At 39.6% G+C, this 9,312-nt stretch overlaps 1 long non-coding RNA gene across 1 annotated transcript; it reads right to left on the bottom strand.

The window, feature by feature from the left end:
* Positions 1-517: 517 nt before the first annotated feature.
* Positions 518-4,204, bottom strand: LOC109493128. The gene is made up of 3 exons (XR_002744813.2): positions 4,110-4,204; positions 1,102-1,190; positions 518-617 (listed from the first exon to the last, which is right to left on the bottom strand). It is a non-coding gene; the product is annotated as an uncharacterized LOC109493128 (long non-coding RNA).
* Between the last annotated feature and the right edge of the window lie 5,108 nt (positions 4,205-9,312).

Below are 9,312 nucleotides of genomic sequence, written 5' to 3'. Positions count from 1 at the left end.
GCCTCTCCTACTGGACTGGATACTCCTCCAGAACACAGAGCAAATTACTTCTTGAGTATTCTCACTGAGAGGCCCAAGGCATTTACTGTATCTCAAATAAACTTTTCTCCAATTGACTCAATGAATGAATGAATGAATGAATGAGATGAGATGAGATGAAAGTACATGACATTGTGTTGGCGACTCTCCTCTGCTCATATTCAGTATTCCTATCATCCCAATCCCTGCCTTTCCCATCCCCCAGATGAACCACTACAATCCTTTGCATTCATTCCACACCTCCTTTTAATTAGTGGCACTCACTTCTTTATCTGGAATGACCAGGATAACACTCAAAATCAAGGTCACTGTGAGACACGATGGTGCAATTAGTAGATTCTCAGCGTAAAGACTAAAACTTGTAGAATCCACTTGGGGAGTCCCTTTGAGAACCTTTTTTCTTAGGGTTTCTTCTTCTTTGATTCTTTTCTTTGTGATCTTATGTTTGTTCTCATTCCTTATGACATCATACTCACCCCTCTCTTTTGGCCCTGCTAACTTCAACATCCCCTTGGCTCTTCTATACTGAGTTCTCAGGTAAAGCTGGCTCCCTCTGCACAAAACCGACATCTGGCACTCTAGAAGGGACAGGCAGAATCCAGAGGAAAAAAGGAAACAAATCTAAGGCTTTGACCAGCATCTCACTCCCATGAGAAATTTGTTTTCCTTCTCCCCACTAAAGTGAGAAAAATATGGAGGACAGAATGAACAGGTGTGCCTACGTGTGTGAAAAAAGGGAAAGATGAGTGGTTTTCATTCATGGAGCATTCTGTCCAGTTGACAACATTTGTGCACCTCACATCCAGTCTAGACTGGCCCATCAGGCCCAAGCCATCCATGTTGGGCTTCTTTATCTGAGACAAATGCCATACGTTAATTAACTATTTGTTCCATCTTCTCTGCTGGTTTCCTTCAGATCCTTGTAGAAGCTGGAGGCAGACAACTAGCAGATATTTTAAGAATCTCGCACCCCACCATTTTTTTCATATAGTTCCAGGTAGACAATAGCATTGCTTCCGGACCAAGGCCAATCCCTCTCTGGTACGTGTGACTTTATCTTACCTTACACCAGTAAGCATGACTTCGATTGCTTTTGTCTTCTTTCTCCTGCTTGAAGGCAAGCTCAATCCATCATCATCTCTGAAAGAAATCTGTCCAAATATTCCCATCAATTCTCCCTCTCATGTAGTTGACTTATCCCTGCTCTTCCCTTTACTTCCAAATGCCTATATAGAGCCGTCTAGAGCCGCTCAGTATAATTCCTTACCTCCCATTCATTGGCCAAGTTGCCAAGTCACCAAATTGGTTTCTTTGTTATTTTCCAGAAACTGCATTTGCTAAGCTAGCAGTGGCCTGTAATTTGCCATATCCAATGAAACTGTTTTCCTTCCAAGAGACATTTTAAAGTCAGCTGTTAAAGTATGTTTTGGGAGCCGCTTGCCCTTTCACAATTATCACCAAGTCTCTGACACCTTTTCCTGGTAACACTTCTTCACAATTCAGCTCTCCATAGTCTATATCTTCTTCTCCTCCTCCCCACTCTCTCCCATTATCTGCTGTTAACTCAAAAGTCTGACAAGAGGCCCAATTTCCCAGTCCTCATGTTGTCTGCAGACACTACTATTCGTTCCTGTGTCTTTAGCTGCCAATGACAACTTTTAAATGTCCTTCAATGCTTTGACTTTTTTCTGGGACTTACATCCACATTTCCAAACTATATACAGGACAATTTCATGAAAACATCCTAAGGCGATTGAAATTTAAACTTCTAAAACCTGATCTCATTATCTATCTCTAAACACACTCATCCTGTATCCTTTATGGGGCCAAGATGGTCTGGGTAATGATGATTTATTAATTATTTAAATCCACTACCATTTTCTATAGAGAAGATACTATAACGGGGGAGTTCTCATTGATCTACAAAACACTTTAGATGGACGTGAAGCTCAGTTTACCAATGAAAGCTGAGGTGACTTAAATGCTTGGCATAACAAGATTGCAAGTCTCCAGGTCCTATCTCAGAGCAAGAGAGTGAGGCATGAATGCAGGAGTGAGGAGGGAGAGAAAAGAGCAGGTAGAACAATGAAGTAGGGTCTACACTGGTGAAAATAAGTTAGTAAAACATTGTGAGCGTCAGAGGAGCTAAAAGGAGACACAGGGCATCATAAGTTCTATCGCATGCAGTGGGCAAGGTGAGCCCACCCAGCTCTCCAGTAAAGTATCTTCTACCCACATTTATCAATAGCCTTAGATGGGTGAATAAAGCGTAAGCAATTGTTTCTTGGGTCTGGAATGATACGAGGACAACAATAGAAGGACCATCTTAAAATATAAAAGACAATCGAATTCACAGAAGTAACAATATATTGACAACAAACATGGGGCGAATGTAGACCCTGAGGTAAGTTTGGAGAGATATGGGAAGTCAGAATTACACAGTTGTTGGAAAGAGGGTTGGAATCATTTTTTTCCCCTTCTGATTAGGAGGTCAGGAAAATTCCTCTAACAGTGAATTTCCTCAACTGCGTTAATAACTTGAGCATGATCAGCCGTCTGAACCACATTAGACTCTGGGATAATCATCATGAATTTCTCCCTCTCCCTCACCTTGGATTGCTCCTGGACTTGTTGGTTCTCATCCATTCTTCCCCTTCCTGCCCCCTACTCTCCATCATAGGGTCCCCCTGAAAGATGTATTTCCCATTATTCCATGACAGCTTTGTTCTGGCAGGATCTTGACAGTAGGAGCTCCAACAGGATATGGGAGGGTAACGGAAAGGGAGAAACCAGAAAGTTTCTTGCCTTCCCTCAATCTTTGATGGATCCTTTGGCAGTAGCTGTATCTCATCTGTGTATCCAGACAGAATTGTGTGCTTTCCTCTGCCTTCGGGTGACCCCAACCCTGTCCCTGAGCCTCCAACCTGGGCAAGAGTAGCATCCTGTGTGGTTCATCTCTGGATGGCTTTACCAACTCCTTTGGGTTCTCAATGTTTCCAGAATATGTTAAGCAGCATCATTTTAATGGTCTCTGCTTTAAACATACAAAATAGTTTTCATTTTGTTGTTGTTGTTTTTTATTAGACCCTCACTGATAAATTACATGAGAACATGTGGCCAAACATCCCCAATGAGCCCTAATGAGAAATATACACTAGGGTTTCATTTTGGATGTTGTATTTCATTCAGCTGATAACATTCTTTGATTTTAATATTAGAAGGACATCTAAAATATTAAGTACATAATCAATTCTAAACAAGGGTACACCAAGGATAAAATAGCTATAGAATATAAAACGGCTTGTTAATACTTTGAACAAACCAGGGAATCAAAAAAAAAAAGCATTCATCCATTCATTTCTGCACGTACCCATTCGTTTGACATTCACTGGCGTGTTCCCTGAATCAGATGTTCTCTTTTTTTCTATAGAGGAGGAATTAGAAGTGAGTGGATGGGGATAGAAAGCCATAAGCAACAAACCTGGCTTCTGCCTCTGAGGAGCTCAGATTCAATTGCAGGAGAAGAGGGTAAACAAATAATTACTGTAACTCCAACCAGCTTCTACAACGCCATATATATCTATGTCAGCTGAAGAAGGAAGGACCTCACAGTCATTTCTCATTAAAAACACAGAAATGTTATTTTTGAATAAATCCTTATCTCCTATGAGTTTATTCTTAACTGAAAATCTGTTTTATCCTTCTTCTGTTTGACTTTTCGTTAGCTTGCTCGATGCTGGGTTTGATGCAAACCTTGCCTTCTCACAGCTACTGGGGGACTGGCAGCCATGTTTTTGTGTTAATTTGATTGATCGTACAGGAAATAAAAACGTACTCTGCCAAAAATAGCAGAGCAGCAAGACAGCAAGACCTGTTTTAAAATTGACTACATTATATGTTTCTTCTTTCCAATTCACTGCATATTTCCCAAAGCAGAGATATATTTAAATTTGATATTCCATAGACTTACCCATGTACTACCCCAAACAATACTTCATTTAATTTAAAAGCCAACTGCCGTCTACGTTGTAACCCACATCATTTATGAAATGTTACGGCGTAAAGCAAACCTTAACGAATCGCAGATTGTGAGTGATGTCGTGTGGATCACCTCAGCATCTGGAGTGTCACTGGAGAGCCAGAGAAATCTCCATGATCCGCAGCTCTGAGCAGAATTTAAAAGAAGGGGCACAGAAACATTTTTAGAAATCAATTATGTGGAAGATTGGATATACAAATGGACAATTCCAGACCATATAGGAAAATGGAACTCTGACCCACAATCTGCAGCAACCAGCCAGCAAATCAACTCATCTACAGAACCAGGCCAGGAAGCCAGCCTGCTCTCTATGAGTCAGGCTTGTAAGAAGCCAGACCACTATCTCCAGGGACTGGTCCCCCAAACCAATCAATAACCCCTGTAACGATTGGCCAAATGGGGCAAGAACTTAGTTAATACCTGACAGCTTCCCTGATTTTTGTTCCTGCTTCTAACTTAAGACCAACAAGATAAACCCAAATAGGTACCCTGACCAATCATAGAGGATGCCTGTGTCTGCTTAGCCCACCTCCAGGTTCCTCACGCCAGCAGCCTCCATTCAGAGCACAACTGGAGTCACCCCTTTTTCCCCACTGTGCAATTGCCCACTCCTCTGCCTGCCAGGTCTCTGCTAAAAGACAAGTGATAGTAGCCAACTCCTTTGCTACAGTAAGCACTGAAGAGACAGCCTTTGCTTTTCTCATTAGGTTGATCTTTATCTCCACCTATAATTACTCTGCTTTTATTCCATGTGCATTTATTCCACGTGTTTATTCCACGTGCATTCAGTTGGCTACATGAAGCATCACTGTGACGAACAATGCACTCGGGTTTCTAGAACCAGACTAATCGTTGGGGCTTCACCAAGCCACTTCTGAGCCAGGTTCAGAAACTGCGTGTCAAGAGTTTTAATTCTAAACCTCAGTGCATACAAGAAATCCATAAAACTGCTGTAAGAGAGTCCCTACCAAGGTCGATGCCATTTAGGCTAAGCAGAAATGTAGGTTCTGATGGGGACAAAAGCTATGAGCTAAAATCCATGTGCCTGGAGGACCACTATGTCATAGAAAAGAGAATCGTGAACAACTATAATTCCTCGGGAAGGTGGGCAGGACATCACCTGGGGATTGGGTCAGGAAGTTCCAGTTACAAGAGATGGTCAACTCGTAGTAGAGATCTAATACGAATTTTATAGCCTATAGCATGCACTTAAAAGAATGTGTGGCTTGAAGGGCAGGGTGGTCTGTTTTAGGATGCTCTGGAGTACAAACATTGGCCCTTGAGTATCGATGGAGAAAAAAATATACCTTTAACATTTAATGTATTAATATATTCAAAATATTTTAAATGCATGATTTAGGGTTGGTGTTAGACTGGATGATTTCTGGTCTTAAATGTCTCTAAAATTTTATGATTCTGCTCAGTTATAATTACTATACTGAGATAATAAAGTAACCAGATATTTGCACTGCAAATCTCCCGACTAGCGTGTTCCCAAAACAAAGCCAGGGCAGTGTTTGGAATTCAGGGAAGAAGGTTGTCTCTCAACACTAAAGAGAACTTGCTTATTTTAAAAAAAGCATGATGAATAAATCTAATGTTTTATCCTAGATGAGGTCCTGAAACAGAAAGGACATTATGAAAAAAGTAAGAAAATCAAATAAAGTATGAATTTAAATTAACAATATATCATATTGGTTCCTTAGTTGGGATAAATATTCCACAGAATGCAACATGTTAACAATAGTGGATAGAGTGTATGTATTCAGGAATTCTCCAAACTTACACTGTAACATTTTTTTAAATCTAAAATTATTGTAAAATTAGTGTTTATTTAAAAAAATTAATGCTCTTTAAAAATGCAAATGGCTGAAAGAATGTAAGTTTTCATTTTTTTCTCCTTCCCTGGGAATATTCAGGCAAGAACATAGGCAAAGCTATACCAGATCAGATACAGTATATCACATTTAAATCTAAATCTGTGAGTTGGGAAATACAAATAAAGTGAGCTTAGCTCATGCTATACAATTAATTCACAGTAGTCTTCAATATATTTAAGATAGAGTTAGGAATTGGAGCACCTGGGTGGCCCAGTTGGTTAAGCATCAGACTTCAGCTCAGGTCATAATCTCACAGTTTGTGGGTTCGATCCCCGTGTCAGGCTCTGTGCTGACAGTTCAGACCCTGGATCCTGCTTCAGATTCTGTGTCCCCCCCCCCTTCCCCTCCCCTGATCTCTCTCTCTCTCTCTCTCTCTCTCTCTCTCTCTCAAAAATAAATAAACATTAAAAAATTTTTTAAAAAGAAAGTTTTAAGAATCAGTCGTTATCATGCTTTCAATCCCCAAATCATTTTCATTTACTGGGTTTTCCATTGCTCATGACCAATGTTAAGGTATGGGAGTAGAAATATTTGTCACGGAATGTATGAAATATTACAAAATGGGCAGGTTCTTTCATGGAATTTCACGTATGGATTTGGATTTCCTTTCTAAATAGGGTGGGAATTTAAGCTTTGAGTCGCCACTAAACAAGTCGTTGTAACCAAAGACTCTAGATAAAGGCTTGTTCTTTAATAAATAACTGCTAACAATATGCAATTATCAAGAGTGATGACAAAGCAAAGTGTAACATCTGCAGGCTCCACTGGATTAAACATCATGTTTTACTCAGCAGGATACTACTTTGAACAATTAGTTACCCATTATAAATTAAGCCTAATTAAAGGTTAAACACTAGAGAGATAGGGGAAAACCAACAAAAACATTTGCAAGCAACTCAAGCATTGATGCTCCAACTATGGGTTGGATTAGGAACTCATCACAGAGATATTTTGATATACCAAAGTTAAATTACAGTAAACAATTAAATAAAGACGACTTATTTATGCATTATGAACTATATATGTTTTTTTAAATGTTATCGAGGTATAACTGATATACTGTAGACCACATATACCAAAACTGAAACAGGTGCATAAACATAAAACTATCACCACAATCAAGAGAGTGAAGATATACACCAACGTTTAACAGTCCTCATGCCCTTCTGTAACTCCTTCCTCTCTTCAGCACTCTGATAACCGGGCAAACACTGACCTAGGTTTTGAATTTTCTGAAATTATATGTAGATAGATAGTGATGGATGGATGGATGGATAGACAGATAGACACACACACAGAGGACACCCTTCTTTCACTCAGCGTATTTTATTACTTATCAATGTTGTTGTGTGTATCAATACAGCAGTTCATTCTTTTTGACCGTGGAGCAAATTTTTCATGATATGGATATTCCAAAGTTTGTTTATCCGTTCACCTGTTCATCCAAACATCTGGATTGTTTCCAGTTTTTAACTATTGAAAATAAAGCTTTGATGAGCGTAGCATAGAAGTCTCTGCCTGAACGTCAGCTTTCGCTTACGTTGTCTAAATACTTAGGAGTGCAATGGCTAGGTCCTGTGACAGGGGAATGTTTAACAGGTAAGACGTTGCTAAACTGTCCTCGAAAGTGATTGTGGCATTTTATATGCTCCTCAGGAGTGCATGAGAGTTTCAGTTACTCTGCATCATCAACTACATTTTTGATAGGGCGTCTTTTTACTTTTAGCCATTCAAATGGGTGCGTAGTGTATTTCACTATGGTTTTAATTTTCATTTCCCTAATCACTAATGAGGTTGAGAATTTTTCAAGTGCATACTGGCTATCCATTTATCTATCTTCCTTTGTGACGTATCTTTTGAATTCCTTTTCCCATTTCATTGGTTGTTTGTTTCCTTACTGTTGAATTTCGAGAGTTCTTTATATTTTCTGGATACAAGCACTGTATCAAATATGTGTCTTGCAAATACTTCTTTTCAATCTGCAGTGTCTGTCTTCATTCTTTTAATATTGCCTTTCAAAAACCAAAAGTTCTTAAATTGGATGAAGTAATCTTTATCCTTTTATATACATATGAAAGAATAAATATATATACGTACAAACATACATATATATGTGTATATATATAGTTGTTGTTTATTTGATTTTACCTGACATCTTCCTCAGTCTCCAGGAATGCTTAAGATCGCAAAAGACCAATCTCCTCCTCTTGAGGAGGTGGAGTGTATTTTTGCATGCATTTTTTTTAATTTTTTAAATATTTATTTTTGAGAGAGAGAGAGAGAAGAGGGAGAGCACGGACAGGGGAGGGGCAGAGAGAGAGAAGGAGATACAGAATTGAAAGCAGGCTCCAGGCTCTGTCTGAGCTGTCAGCACAGAGCCCAAAGCGGGGCTCAAACTCATGAACCATGAGATCGTGACCTGAGCCAAAGTCAAGAGTCAGAGGCTTGACTGACTGAGCCAACCACGCACCCCAGAAGACAAACTCTACTGTATGCAGTGCTTTATTTATTTATTTTTTTCAGAGGGAGAGAGACAGAGCATGAGCAGGGGAGGGGCAGAGAGACAGAGGGCAGCACAGAATCTGAAGCAGGCTCCAGGCTCTGCACGGTCAGCACAGAGCCTACGCCAGGCTCGAATTCATGAGCTGTGAGATCAGGACCTGAGCCGAAATCAGACACTTAACCGATTGAGCCACCCAGGCACCTCACATGCTTTCACTGTGGGCTGCATGTAGCGTCTGCCTTCTTAGGAGTACAATTTTGAAAAAGGAAAAAAGAGTAACTTCAGAGTGTAGAGAGCTAACAAGCACTATCCCGGCCAGTCGATCAAAATTCACACCAATAGCGATTAGTCACGGCGATAGTCTACACCTGTGATAGGATGTGATGAAAAAGGCACTTTGTCTCTTAATTGCAACAAATGCACCACGCTAATGTAAGAAGTTAATGACAAGGGAAATGGTGTGAGGCATATTGGAGCTCTGTGTCCAATCTTGCACATTGTGCCTTCGATCTAAAGAGGTTCCATTTTCAAATCTATACTTAGAAAAAAAAATGTCTAAGGACTTGGATTTATGGAATACTTTTAAGCTCTTCTTTGGATATAGATATTATAAATTGAAGGATCGTTTTCTATTTTTATTATAATATAAATTGGTCACCTTCTGCCATAAAACTGCTGATTATATATTTATAAGAGAGCAAATGTTCCCTTTACTGCTCCTTTGGTCCAAATGAGTTATTGTGAGAAGTCACTGAATACGATTTACAAAAGTAGATAAATATTTCACATCAAAGTCTTCCATGGGTTATAGAATTTTCTGTGCTTGAGTGGTTTCTAAGGATGAAATTCAA

This window comes from Felis catus, chromosome A1 (genome assembly GCF_018350175.1).
Source record: "Felis catus isolate Fca126 chromosome A1, F.catus_Fca126_mat1.0, whole genome shotgun sequence".
In the NCBI taxonomy this organism is placed as follows: Eukaryota; Metazoa; Chordata; class Mammalia; order Carnivora; family Felidae; genus Felis; species Felis catus.
The sequence above is the reverse complement of the archived record's forward strand: the minus strand, read 5'-3'. Positions and strand labels throughout refer to the sequence as shown.